Source organism: Canis lupus, chromosome 17 (assembly GCF_011100685.1).
Source record: "Canis lupus familiaris isolate Mischka breed German Shepherd chromosome 17, alternate assembly UU_Cfam_GSD_1.0, whole genome shotgun sequence".
NCBI classification, from domain to species: domain Eukaryota; kingdom Metazoa; phylum Chordata; class Mammalia; order Carnivora; family Canidae; genus Canis; species Canis lupus.
This window is the reverse complement of record NC_049238.1, coordinates 46,695,652-46,710,888: the sequence shown is the minus strand read 5'-3', so window position 1 is coordinate 46,710,888 and position 15,237 is coordinate 46,695,652. Positions and strand designations below refer to the sequence as shown.

At 31.8% G+C, this 15,237-nt stretch overlaps 1 protein-coding gene and 1 long non-coding RNA gene across 7 annotated transcripts in view; one reads left to right on the top strand and one right to left on the bottom strand.

Moving 5' to 3' along the window:
* Positions 1–15,237, bottom strand: part of LRRTM4 (leucine rich repeat transmembrane neuronal 4) — a 706,237-nt gene that overhangs the window by 530,199 nt on the left and 160,801 nt on the right. The gene's annotated exons all lie outside the window — the stretch shown is intronic.
* The window catches only part of LOC102153465, a 111,964-nt gene that overhangs the window by 70,258 nt on the left and 26,469 nt on the right, over positions 1–15,237 (top strand). Inside the window, exons 5-6 of one of the 5 annotated variants that reach the window (XR_005372519.1) lie at positions 25–155; positions 10,962–11,024. The exons of the other annotated variants lie outside the window; for them this stretch is intronic. This is a non-coding gene — a long non-coding RNA (uncharacterized LOC102153465). The remainder of the gene's footprint in view (positions 1–24; positions 156–10,961; positions 11,025–15,237) is intronic. 5 annotated transcript variants of the gene reach the window in all.

Here is a 15,237-nt window from a genome sequence, read left to right as displayed (position 1 = left end):
ATTAAAAGATTTTCCACCTTCTAGGGGAATACAAATTAAAATATCCTGAGATATCACTATACACCTACTAGAAAGAAACAACTACAATACCAAAGCTTTGACAATACGATTTACTGATGAGGATGTGCAGCAACTGGAAAGCTCAAACATTGCTGGTAAGAAAACCAAATGATAAAGTCACTCGAGAAAACAGGTTGGCAATTTCTCTTATATTTAGATATGCATTCGCTGTATGAATTTGTGATCTCATTCCTAGATATTTGCCCTAAAGAAATGAAAGCTTACAATCACACAAAACTTAAACATTATGTTTAGATATACTGACATAATCAAACATAAATTAATAATAATAATAAGTCCACAAACTGAATTCAAATATCCTTCACCAAATGAAGGGATAAACAAACTGTGGTACTTTTTATATATGAATGAAATACTACTCACCAATAACAGTTTGTTTGAATCTCAATGGTATTATGCTGAGTAAAAGAAATCATTCTCAAAAACTGCATAATGTATGATTCCTTTATAGGACATTCTGAAAATGCCAAACTGTAGGGTCAGAGAACAGATCCGTGGTTGCTAGGGTTAGGCATAGGGAAGGATGCTACTGCAAAGTAGTACTAGATGAAGTGATAAAACTGTTCTAAATCCCAATCATGGCGGTAATTACACAGTTCTATGTGTTAACATTCATAGAGTGGTAAACAAACAAAAAAGTCAGTCTTACTGAAAACAAATATAAAAATTGAAGAATATGAAAAAATTGTTCAGTTATGTTTGTTGGAAGATCATACAAAGGCAGAAATTTTGTTAGGAAATACTAATTTAATAAAATTGTTCTGTGATAAAGAAATGCAAAAAATTAAAGCAAATTATATACTTTGGGGGTAATTTTGCAATGCATATGACTATAGAAAGTTTTAATTAACTTGATTTTATGAAGAGCTCTTGCTAACTGATTAAAAAAATTGATACCCATAAAAAATGTGTAAAGCCATTTAAGGCAATTCACAGGAAATGAAATACAAATGGCTAAAAAGGTTTAAAAAATGTTACATTTTGCTTGCAAATACAAATCTAAGATGCATGAGAAAGTATATATGTCTAACAAAATAAGAGAGAGAGGAACAGACATGTACAAGTGCATATATCCAGTATGTGTAAGAATCTGCACTTGCATGTGGACATAGGCAACTGGGCTATGGAAAAACAGACATTCATATACACTGTCAGTGAAAATTTTAAATTACTACAATATTCCTTGGAATAATTATGACTAGCCTTAAAATTTTTCCAAACAGTAGAGGAACTCTGCTTTAGGAAATCAAATTAAGAAATAATCATGGATGTGGACAAAAATGCAGCTATAGGGTTTTCAACTGTAGCATTACATATAATACTGAGTAATTCAATAAAAGTGTAAATAACCATTTACAGAGGTTTTATGAAACAATATATAAGCAGCCATTGAAATGATGAGCTCCCTCGCACTCTGACATCTAGTTGGTTTGGACCATATAAGGCACTGACAAGAACAGAAAGAGTATTGAAAGTGCCTATTCCTCAGCTATTTCCTTGCAGACTGTAACCTGATGGTGGTCACATGCCTTGACCAAGGACCATAACTCCTGTCAAACAGTTAAACCCTAAACCTAGAGTTTCCACTAACCAGTAACAACGGCCTCGTCTTTAAACCCAAGGGATAGGATGATTTCACACTGATTTCACACTGGTCAATGTATGCCCAGAACTTTTTCAGCATTCCTTATCATTATAACTTCATGCCCTTGTAAACGGATGTTTGTTAAATTCTCTCTTTAATCACCTCATCATAATTACCAGGCATTTCCTGCCAGGGTCCTCAACAATAATTTTACCAAAATATTAGAAGTTATTCCTTGCAAAAGAATACTATTTATATATCTGTGTTAGTTTATGTGGATTTACTTTTATGAGTTTTGTGTGTCACTTACCTTTATATGGATTTTTGTAATTTCCAAAGAAAAAACAGGTAACTTCCTAAAATAATATTTCTCAAACTGTGATGAAAGATTAGTTGTTTTTATTCAGTCATAAATATACAGTTTTATAAAATATTTTATAAATAAGATACTAAATAAATATCAAATATATTATATATTATAGTAGTTTATGTTATAAAATATAATGGGAAAGAATTGTGAAAATTAAATTAAAATACATATTCAAGCATACAATTTTTACATTTAAATTCAGCAGATATAAAATATTCTTGTTGAATTGCTATAAAGTTTCTAAGTGTTTAATTTCAAATTAACGTGGTGTTTGCAAACCTGTTTGCAAACAGGTTTTGTTTGTTTAATTTGTTTCCAGAAAACACTTTAGGAGTCATTGGTCTAAAATATGATCAAGTGAATCAACAATGAAAGGATATCTATATCCATATAATTTTACCTATTTACATGTGTATCTATCTACACCTATGTATAGTTAATGATGCCTGAACAGGCACCACCTATCAGATACTCAGTAAATATTTGGTAAAAATACAAATGAACAAGTTGTAAAAAAAAAAAAAGAAAAAAAAAAAAAAAAAGCAGTTAACAAGTTAACAAGTGCAGAATACACACAAACATGTATGCAATTTCTTTGACCTCTAGAGTTTCAGAGAATAGGATGTCTCATACACTGTCTGGTGGCTGAAGATAGGCAAAACCTATCTAAATGTTTAAATAAGCATACATTTTGGCCTGATAATTAAGTTCAACTGTACTATTTGCAAGTCAAGAAAAATTGGAAAACTTTAAATAAATGTCCAACAAAAAGGAAAAGTTTAAAATGCTTTCATGAAATCATGATGGAACACAATGCAGACCCTAAAATAAAATTATAGAAGCACATATAATGTCACGGAAAGTTTTTTGTTTTGTTTTGTTTTTTTCTTGTTTTTGTTTTTGTTTTTTTTTTTTTTGGTCAAGTGTAATATGACTTACAAGTATACAGAGTAGAATGTTAAATTTGAAAATATATATATATATAATTTGACATCTATGGAAAAATATAAAATATAAAAAAACTGTTTTTATATTTAAAACATTCCCCCCTGTTAGGGGGGTGATGATGTTTGTTTAATTTATGCTTTTGCTTATATACCATCTTGAAATTTCAATGAACCTATGTTGTGAAATAAGCATAGATAAAACTATAGATCAAATGTTATGAAAAGTTATCAAAAATGCACAAAATTATAGCAAAGAAAGACATTAATATTTTAAAAAATTGCACTTAACCAGAATTTATTACTTTACTGAGAGGTGGTTAGATTAAAAAAAAAAACTACCAACATAATTTTACATTCACAAATTAATGGGAAAATTAAATGAAAAGTCATTTGATAAAGTACAGCAGCCACTTAAAAACTCCAAAGAAAACAAAAACAGACGACCATTAAAACTGACAACAAATATGATTATAAATGTCAAACCACTGAAAAGCATTTCCAGTAATATGTGGAGGTGGACAGAGATACTGGCTAACTCCATTTTTTTTTTTAATCAACGGTGTTTTGGAGGATTTTGTGAATGCAATAAAAAATGAAATAACATCAGAAAAGTAGAGATAATATCCTATTTATGTTAATGATAGCAGAAACTACTGAAAAGCCATTAAAACTGATTCACTTTCCTACTTTGGCTGCATACAAGGTAAATATGATAAAAAATAAAACCCTAGTTCTTTTCTGGTCTAGAAATAGTTACTTGGAAAAGCAGATGGAAATTTTTTTAAAAAGCCTCCTATTCACAACTACAAAAACACTTAGATAATGCTTATGGATGAATTTTATAAGAATAGTCCAACAGAAATGGTAAAGAAAATCCTAATCATTTTTTTTTTGAAGAACATAAATAAGATTTTAACAAATGGAAAGTGGTACTGTGCTCTTAAACAGAGGTTTATTTCCCCCCAATTTATCATACATTTAAAATTGTTAAAAGCAACCAATGGTTACATATTTGTTTTTGATGTCATTGTTTGTTGTTTTTGGGGTGAAGGGATGGAGATAAGATGACTTTAAAGGTTTACAAGGAAGAATAAATTTATTTTTTTTAAAAAAAGACAGATTTGCTGAAGAACAATGGGAAGAGAAAAAAAATTTCACCAGGTATTAGAAAACTTATACATTTACCACAGTAGAAAATATATATTGAAATTGTAAAAGAAAAAATACTCAATTGAGTAGCATTGGAGATGCATGAAAATAAAATTTTAATGTATATGAGAGCATAAGTTATGAAAGGTGTGTTATTCCCAACTTAGTAGGCAATTGACAGATTATAAATTAATTATTGTCATTGAGAAATCTAGGTAAGTATCTAGGAGAATCTAGATCTATCTAATACCACATATAACAATAAATTTCAATTATCCCTCCAGTACAAGGTTTAGACTCTTCAATGTTAGAGACCTTAACCTCAGGAACTCCAACTCTTTCCCTTATAAATATTCCCACAGAAAGCTTAAGAATACTGAGATGTCAGAGAATGAATTTAGAAGAATTTGAGAAATAGTAATAAATGAATATTTACATTTTTTTAATTTTTAAGATTTACCTGAAACTATATGTATAATATATAATTAAGAGATAACCAAGAATTGAAACCCAAAATTATGGGGAAAAATTGAGACATATCTTAATATAGAGGTAATTTAAAATAGTTTGTAGAAATACCATAAACAAGTTAAAGGTACAAATAATTTCCACCAGCAAGCAGAGAATTAATAACTACAAAATATCCAAAAAGTACATAAAAAGTTTTTTAGACTCACAAACACCCAGGAATATGCTGTGTGAAATAAAATTATTTCACTAGGGATGCCTGGCTCAGTGGGCTTCCTGCATTGAGCCTGCTTCTCCCTCTGCCTGTGTCTCTGCCTCTTTCTCTGTGTCTCTCATGAATAAATAAATAAATTTTTAAAAAATTATTTCAGTATAGTGATACGTTATTTTAAGCTTATCACTGAAAAAAAAGTAAAGGGCTAACAATCAACAAAACCTTTACTGGTGAAAATATAAGTTTATATACTGCAAGATGAAATAAAGATGTATTCTATTTCTTAGAAATAACAACAATATTCAATGATATAAGTAGAATGATGTTCATTGTAGTATTTATTAAAGTATAATGGTAAAAGATTTGAAACTAATTGAATTCCTATCAGTATTAAGATGGCTAATGACCTTGTGATACATCTGTACAATGGAATATTAAAAGATAAACAGAAATAAACCAAATGATTTGGAAATATTTCCATGAGATATATTTGAGTAGTAAAAGTAAAAAATAATGTACTTTTGTGAAAGACAAAACTTTATATACGTATATATTTATATGTATATATGTTTATACATATATATTACATATGTATACATATACATTTATATGCTTATATATGTATATATTTGCGTGTATCAGTATACATACACACACATACAGAGAAAAATGTAGAATTACTCATATTTAGTCTTTAACTCAGACTACTTGGTGGTCACTGTGAAATGAAGAAGAAAGGGAACAAGAAAACAGAAGCAAAAGGATAAGTAACAAAAAATGACAGGAAGAAAAAATGTGAAAAATGTGTATATAAAACAATATAATTCTTTCGTGAATATGTATTTTGTAAAAATATTTAAAATGAAATAGTGATTACTATAAAATATACTTGGGGGGGATGGGGTAACCGGGTGACATGCACTAAGGAGGGCACTTGATGGGATGAACACTGGGTGTTATACTATATGTTGGCAAATTGAATTTAAATAAAATATTGAAATACACATACATGCACATACATATACATTTAGGAAGAGTGGATATTTTTTGTCTACATTTATATCTTCCTTGCTTCATTTTGTACAATTTTATTAATGAACTCAGCTTAATTACATGTGTGAAATATTCTGACAGTGTAAGTTAAAATGAGAAATGAAGGATCAAGGTACATAAGCATGTCCCAATTCCTAGTCAATCACATGAACATCATTTGGTAATGAGGGAAGATTCGATTATTGCAGGACAACTTTCTTTTCCTCTTTTCAGCATTCATGAGAAGCTGTTCACTCTCCTTTTGATGCTGAGCCTGATCTTCCATTTTATGGAATAACAGTTTAAAACTATTTGTTTAGTTCCCCTTATCAATGTTTGAATAATCATTAGATTTTACGAGTGAAGTCACATTACTGATTTGATGTACAACTCACCAGATGGCCAGAGGAAAATGTGTTAGTTTCCTACATTTGATTGCAATGAAGAGTAAATACTGGTCTCCCTCAGTGACTTAACACATTGAAGACAGATTACATGGACAATTATTAAGTGATCTACAACCCCCTTGGATCATTTTGTGAACTTAGGAATTGCAATTAATTTTATGCATGGCCCACCTTATTTAAAATACTCCCTATCCCAGGAATTTGCTTGGAACTGAGTTGTAATCAGTTCTCATTGTTGTAGGTGTTTATATTTGAAGAGGCCACGTTTGTCCCTGCTTGAAGAATTTAGTTTAATGTGAATTATTGGTCTAAATATGACAATACGGTGATCCCTTAAGTCTCACAGCAATTTCATCTTCCAAACCAAGGTTTTATTGCAACCACGATCGGAAACTCCAAAGAATTCAGGAAAATAAGAAAGAATAGTGATTTTTGTTGTGCGTTGGTGCACACTATTACAAACGTCTTTTCAGAGAGAAACAAAGAACAGAAATATTAGGTGCCTAATTGCAAGAATTTCAGTTAGGGGCCTAATTGGTAATATCAAACAGATCAAAACAAGTAGAATTAATATTACACATAATTGCAAGAATTTCAGTTAGGGGCCTAATTGGTAATATCAAACAGATCAAAACAAGTAGAATTAATATTACACATATTTCTTTATTACTCTTTTTAAATAGTTAAAATCCCTGACTATTTTTATTCTATAATTCTGGATTATACAACATGTAAGTTAAGTATTATAAAATGCCAAATTTAAAATTAAGTACTAGTTTGAACACACATGTAAAAAATGAAATTCAAACTATTTTATTTTTTATTTTTATTTTTTTAAAGATTTTATTTATTTATTCATGAGAGATACAGAGAGAGAGAGGTAGAGACATAGGCAGAGGGAGAAATATGCTCCCTGCAAGGAGCCCGATGTGGGACTCTATCCCAGAACTCTGGGATCACGCCCTGAGCTGAAGCCAGATGCTCAACTGCTGAACCACCCAGTTGTCCCACTATTTTCTTTTAAAAATACTTTTATTTATATCATGATACATAGTTTAGATGTAGTAACACTAGGAAATGTAGAAACTGAAATGGAAGGACCTAAATATGAAAGTAGGAAACACTACAATTTTTAGTGCCTTTGGTTCATAGATGTTATAATCTGTTATATGATTATGAACTAGAATCAGATTGTGTTTTGCCAGAGATATTTTATTATACGTAGGCATTACATTCATATTCTTTTTCTCTAACTTCAAAATGTTTAGGTTGATTTTACTTTTGTTTAGATAGTGGAAGTGAAGGCTAATTTCAAGTTTTTAAAGAAGAAAAACAAAATGAAAACTAAGACCATCCTTTTACAAAAAGTGTCACTGTAGTGTAGCAAAATGAACAAAGATGATACTGACCTTTTCTTATTTCCCACAACACATTTTAAATTAGCACAGCTGGAATATTCTATAGAAAATCAAGAATCATAGCATATTCAATTTCACATTGGTATTTTAATCATTGCTTAAGAAAATCCTTCCACAATATTCCTGATCCTCCTGAATACTAATTAAATGGAAAATATCTAGTTAGGCTTAATGTCTGCTTCAAACCTTCCCCAGAGTAATGCATATAAATATGCACTTCATTCATTTGCCAAACCAAATTTGATTGTTTGCGCTATTCCTGGAGATGGGTTAGGTGTTAAGAAGACAAAAGACAATTAATAGGCAGCATGTCACCACAGCAAACTTAGAAACTTGACTAAAATTTATATAACTGTAAGATAAAGAAGATGGCATATGATTTAATGCATCACACAATATTATCTTTAAAAAATCTTCTAGTTTGAAAAAAATCTTCTAATTTGTAATGATTATAGCACAGATGCATACCTCATCTTAAAATTAATGAATGTTTATTATGAGGACTTAAGAAGAGGGGTGAAAAATAAATGAAAAAATTAACTCATCACTCAGACTGTTATTTTAATGTACTTCCTTCCTATAGTTTTTTCTAAGTTTATAATTGGTAAGTTGGAATACATAATATTTTAGACAAAAATAGGATCATACTTTATATACTGCTTTAGCATCAGATTTTTTTCTACCACTTAATATAAACTGAAATCATTTCCTTAACCTTCCCCCTAAAAGATGATGTTTTATGCCAGGAAAAAAAAAAAAAAAACTACTCTGTGGTTATTTTCAGTTTTCAAAAGTATTCATTTCCATATGTAATTGTTTCACATCTAAGAATATTTTTCAATGAGATAATTCTAGATGTTGAATTACTATGTTAAAGAATATGAAGCTTTAGTGCACACTGATAAATTTTCTTCCTGAGATTTTTCTAGTATCTATAACTAATGGTGATACATGAGATTGTCCACTGCCTTGTGGCTTTGTTAACATTTATTACCAACTTTGTAATTTTTGTCAATTTAAAAATGTCTTTCATTACTAAAAGTGTACAAATATTTAATATACAGTTGACTGTTAAACACTGCAAGGGTTAGGGATGCAGAACCCTCTATAGTTGAAAATCTGTACATAACTTTTGACTCTCCAAAACTTACTTCTGATAGCTATTGTTGACAGGAAGCTCTACCAATAAATACATAATCGATTAACATATTTTGTATGTTATATGTACTATATACAGCATTCTTACAATAAAGTAAGCTAGAGAAAAAATGTCATTAAGAAAAATCATAAGGAAGAGAAAATAGTTTATAGTACTAGACTGTATTTACTGAAAAAAATCTGCATATAAATGGATCTATGAAGTAAGTTCAAACCCACATTTTTCTGCATCCCAAAGATTTTGAACGGTTGTATCTTCATTCTCATTAGTTTCCATGAATCTTTTTAATTCTTCCTTAATTTCCTGGTTGACCCTTTCATCTTTTAGCAGGACAGTCCTTAACCTCCATGTGTTTGAGGTCCTTCCAAACTTCTTGTTGTGATTTAGTTCTAATTTCAAGGCATTATGGTCTGAGAATATGCAGGGGACGATCCCAATCTTTTGGTTTCGGTTCAGACCCGATTTGTGACCCAGTATGTGGTCTATTCTGGAGAAAGTTCCATGTGCACTTGAGAAGAATGTGTATTCAGTTGAGTTTGGATGTAAAGTTCTGTAGATATCTGTGAAATCCATCTGGTCCAGTGTATCATTTAAAGCTCTCGTTTCTTTGGAGATGTTGTGAATGCTCTGCATCACTTGCCATTAGGGAAATACAAATCAAAACCACAATGAGATACCACCTCACACCAGTGAGAATGGGGAAAATTAACAAGGCAAGAAACCACAAATGTTGGAGAGGATGCGGAGAAAAGGGAACCCTCTTACACTGTTGGTGGGAATGTGAACTAGTGCAGCCACTCTGGAAAACTGTATGGAGGTTCCTCAAAGAGTTAAAAATAGACCTGCCCTACGACCCAGAAATTGCAGTGTTGGGGATTTACCCCAAAGATACAGATGCAATGAAACGCCAGGACACCTGCACCCCGATGTTTCTAGCAGCAATGGCCACGATAGCCAAACTGTGGAAGGAGCTTCAGTGTCCATCGAAAGATGAATGGGTAAAGAAGATGTGGTCTATGTATACAATGGAATATTACTCAGCCATTAGAAATGACAAATACCCACCATTTGCTTCAACGTGGATGGAACTGGAGGGTATTATGCTGAGTGAAGTAAGTCAGTCGGAGAAGGACAAACATTGTATGTTCTCATTCATTTGGGGAATATAAATAATAGTGAAAGGGAAAATAAGGGAAGGGAGAAGAAATGTGTGGGAAATATCAGAAAGGGAGACAGAACGTAAAGACTGCTAACTCTGGGAAACGAACTAGGGGTGGTGGAAGGGGAGGAGGGTGAGGGATGGGAGTAAATGGGTGACGGGCACTGGGGGTTATTCTGTATGTTGGTAAATTGAACACCAATAAAAAATAAATTTAAAAAACCCCACATTTTTCAAGGGTCAACTATATACTGTGGTTAATAATCTTTTAGCATACATGTGAATTACTTCTCCGAATTCCCTTTCCCTATTAGATTGTTCAACTTTTTCTAATTGATTGATGACAGCATTTCATATTTTAGTTTTAGTTATACTAGTCCTTTATTTTCATTTAATTCCAAAATTTTAGTAGTTTATTACCTTAATTGTTGATGCTTTTGTTAAATCTTATGTAATACATACATCAAATTTTTATTATTTTACATTTGGATTTAATCCTAAAACTTTTGTAGCCTAAAATCAGGTAACTATTGCCCTTGTTTGTAATTATAACTTTTGTTTTTCAACTTTAACCTTTTAATCCAATAAAATTCATTTTTGTTGTCTGAGTCAGGGGACGTTTAGTTCCCCTCCCCCACTCTAATGAAATTATTTAAATATTTTTTTTTATATAATCAGTCATCTGTCTTCTCATATAAAATGGCATATATAAAACTCTTGAAAACTTTGGGGTCTCCTTTTGAATTTTTCATTCTATTTTAATCAGTGCTACGTTAGGTTAACTACTATAGTTAAGAAGAAAATTACCACCTCATATTCCCCCAGTTCTTTCAATGTCTCATTGTTCTGGTTGAGCATTTTTCTAATTAGAGAAGAATGTGAAGGTTTATACAACATAGTATGTTTAGGTCTTATAAAATAGACTGCTTTAAATTGTATTATCACTAACAAACCTGTTGAATCTCTTTGCAGACTAACAGCAATGTAGCAGTAGGGATTGCCGAGATTTTGAGCACATATCTTTCATAGTCCGAGGTTTGAATCCTGGATCTATCACTCTATATACAACTGCATTATTTTTCATTTTTTTCAACTATAAAATGGGACAATTATAATTCCCTCAAATTATGGTTGTGCAGATTAAGGGAGAAAGATAAGATATGCAAAGTATCTGGCACATTATATTTGCTTTACATATTCTCTTGTACTTCTATTCAACAAGGTACATTAACTTGAAATATATTATGTGCAATTTAAGTTAGTTAAAGAAGAAATTACTGATGTAAAATTTTTTATACGCCCCAACCAAAAAAAAAAAAGCTCCAATCTAGTTACTACAATAGAATATGAATTCTTCTCTGTACTCTTTTTTAAAAAACAAGATATATGTTTACATATCTGAGAAATGGAAATGTAGTGTTTTATAATTGTGTTATAACTCATATCAATTTTATCCTTACACTCCAATGATTCTATTTACTTTATTCACTTGATATGAACTGAATGCCTACTAAAACATAAATTATCTATAATTTATGGATATATTAGCCAAACACAGTAAAATGACTTCCATAACATTCCCATGCTAGACAAGAGCAGAGCAGAACTGGGACTTCAAGTTCCAGACTCTCCAATAGTCCAAGGCATTCCTAATGTAACCAGATAGACTGAATGAAATTAAACAAATAAATTGGGCATGTTAACATTTAATAGGACACATTGATCCATTCAGCATACTCTCATCCTATTATCTATTTTTTAAAGTTATATTGCACTTCCTACAGTAATCTCCCCAATCCATTAATTATTCCCTCAATATTTCCCTCAGAATCCTTCACATGTGCCACAATTTTCACTGGTATCTCACCCATGAACTTAACTTTCTTGTTTAGTTACCTACCTTTGGTCCCAGGCATCCAACCATGTAGCTTCTCTGTTATCAGTCCTAAAGAGTTGACAATCCATAAGGAATGTATCCCAGTCTTGTTATAGCCTCATGAAATATCAAAATTCATCCAGATCTTAGACTGCCAGATCTTCCTCAATATGTTCCTAGTAAGTTATCTATGAACTCTTTCAGGAATTTTTCTAAATATTGACTTCCTTCCTCCAGTGCCATATGCCTCATCTTCTCCCTCCTCTCAGCAAATGATCTTTCCTTTTTCACTGGAGACAAAGGGGGTGGGGGGCAAGAACTTTCTAAACTTCCTTTTTTTTTACCAGTGTCAAATGAATCAAAAGGTGCTTTCCTTCATTCTTGCTTCTCATTTTAGTGGAAGAAGTTTTCTGTCTAAACTAAAACTTATCCTTTTATCCAGCTTTCTTTTCCTGTTACTTTTTGAGCAACTGTGCTATTTGAATCACCATTCTTTCCATCTCTCTTTTTTCCTTTTTCTTTTTGGGCTTATTATCTTAGATAAATGATAATCTTCAATTTTAGTTCATCTTAAAAGAAAATGTTTCCTCAAATCCATATCTTCCATTACCTATGGTTCTATAGATTCCTTTCACAGATAAAGTATTTGAAAGAATAATCTAGAAGACATAACATTTGTCTTTTTAGAGGACTAATTATGTCTGATATACCTTCAAACTATCCATTAAACTAACTATAAAAGAAAAATGCAAACACACACACACACACACACACACACATACACACACAGACTGGCAACAGCTTATAAACTTAAGATTGATGACAGAAGTCTAAGTCTGGGTGTCCTATAGGGACCATTCCATACCAACATCACATATTTTACCTCTTTATTGGTTGAACTCATCCTTCTTTCCCCATTTCTGTCCCTACAGCCATTGGTATTTCACAAATAAGAAAACTGAGGCCAAGAAGTTTAGTTAAATTGCCAAAAGTAGCATTTCTTCAATTTCATTCCAGGCAGGTTGTTTTCAGAGTTCATAGTCTTAACCATCAAAACTCTATCCTTCTTATTCCCCATGAACAGTAATATAGGGACTGACTTAAGTCAGTTGTTATCCCAGAAGAGCTCATTTTATGAAAAGTAAAATTTGATCAGTTGTGAGAATAGTATCACTGGTTCTGCCTTGGCATCAGGATCCTAAGATGGAAGATTATGGCTACTCCTTTGTTATTCCTTTGTCCATAACCACCAAACAACTGAACCTGTTAAGTGTCTGATTTATAGATTTCTTAAGACAAAACAGACCCTAGTAGGATTAAAACTGTTGGTAAACAAAGCTGGTCCATAGTTAATATTAGCATATTTCTTAATTTAAGAAGTGTGAAAATTTTAGCAACTTTTTAATGTATATCACAAAGGATCTTCATAAGAGTCCATATGGGCACTGTTACTGCCCATCAGTTTACAAATGAGAATACTGAAGAACTAAGAGGATGAATAACTGTCCAAAGTCAGTAAGTAGGAAGAGGCAAAGAGAGGATTTGAATCCATGTAGTTTGTTCCCAGAATCCATATTAACCCCATTCTATTTTGTCCCTGTAGAATTTATACATGTCCATATTTAACATCCACAGTAAACTTTACCTTGGTTCATAATAAAAAGAAATTATACTATGCTTCTAAATTTCATCTTATGTAGCTGTCATGGATTATCCACATATTTTTAGTCCTTGGGACTGAATATTGGAAAGAAAAACAGAAGTGGGAGGCAAGGAAGAAAAATAATGAAACTTAAAAGTATAGAGAAGCAAAAGCAAAAGTAAAATGTACTCCTAAGAATACACTGTATCGTCCTGAACCGACACAGACTCCAGCACTGTCCCTAATGACAGCAGTGAGATGGAATCTAACAAAGCCAGGTATTATTACTGTCATCTCACTGAATAGGAGTAGTGGTGGTAATTTCCCTTATGTCCTTTTAGGAATCAGGGCCATGTGCAATTTCATGAATTCTGTGTCTTGTCATCCTGATATGGTTTACTGAGCTTTGCATCCAGGCTGAAATTCCATTCTGACTCAAAATTGTGACATAAATAGTAAATGACTAATGAATGTACTCCTCAAAATGCTGTCTCATTAACATCAGGTCCTCAATAAAAATGGGAGAATGTACCATAAATAATCTCATCTCCTATGTGTAAACCACAGATCTAACTGAACATAAAATGCATATATGAGATTTATCTCCTCCTTTTGAAGAAGGTATTAGGAAGAATGCTTCGGAATTTTAACTAAACGTATTATATAACTCTCTTGAATTCTCAAATGAAAAGAAACTCTAAAAAATTTAAATAGAGTACTTCTTGGTATAATGGGAAGCTTCAATTATAAGAGATATATAATTCTACATATGATTGATACATTTACCACAGTTACAAAGTTACAAAGTTACTAAAGATTAATAAGCTACATGTGTCCCCTCTAAACATACCTAAATTTGAACCTCAAAGGGTAATTTTTATTGGCAAAGGCTCTCCCATAAACTATATACACTTAGAAGCAGAGAATGCCATGGATGGCTAGGGGAAGAAAAGATTTTGTTTACCTTTTTGTGTTTTCATGAACATTTATTTGCATTCAACATCAGCACACCTGCCACACTGTAGCAGGATGAGTGGCTTCTGAACATAAGAATGTTTACCTTCTGCTCTTCAGCACACATTTGTTTAAAATTCATCTAAAAATTGAGTCTTCAAACTACTGCTATATATAGGCGCTGTATTTAGAGAAAGCTACAAAATTGGTTCCTTTTTAAAGGACTAAAAGAATTAGAGGAAATTGTAGATTTAAATCCAAACAAGAAAGGAGGAATTACCAGCAGAGGACAAAATGTCAACTTATAGACAAAATCTCCACCTAAATATATTTTAAAGGGACAACCCTAGCTTAGCAGCTATAATAAAATTAGGGAGACTGCTTTCTGAATTCATAGAGCCATCTGAATTCCTATTACTTCTTCTGTAATTCCTATGATGTCCTTGCACCCCATCCTTTAACTATACCCCCATCTCCCAGCAGCTTGCCACCCTTAGTGAGTTAATAGCCTCTAGCACAGCCTGTATCCCTGGATGGAAGACAGCAGAATAACTAAACCCGTCCTGATAAATAGTTGTCTTTACAGTAAGGGAGGAATATAAAATGAGTCTCGAAGTCATAGAATCACCATGATAACCAGAACCACCTCTATTATTTTTGTTATTATCATTGTAGTAATTTCTGTGTGGGAAAATCACTGCTTTTATATTCACCAGAGTAGAGCAAATCCCCCAAAATCATATAATCCTACCTCTTAGCAGATAAAGAAACAACAT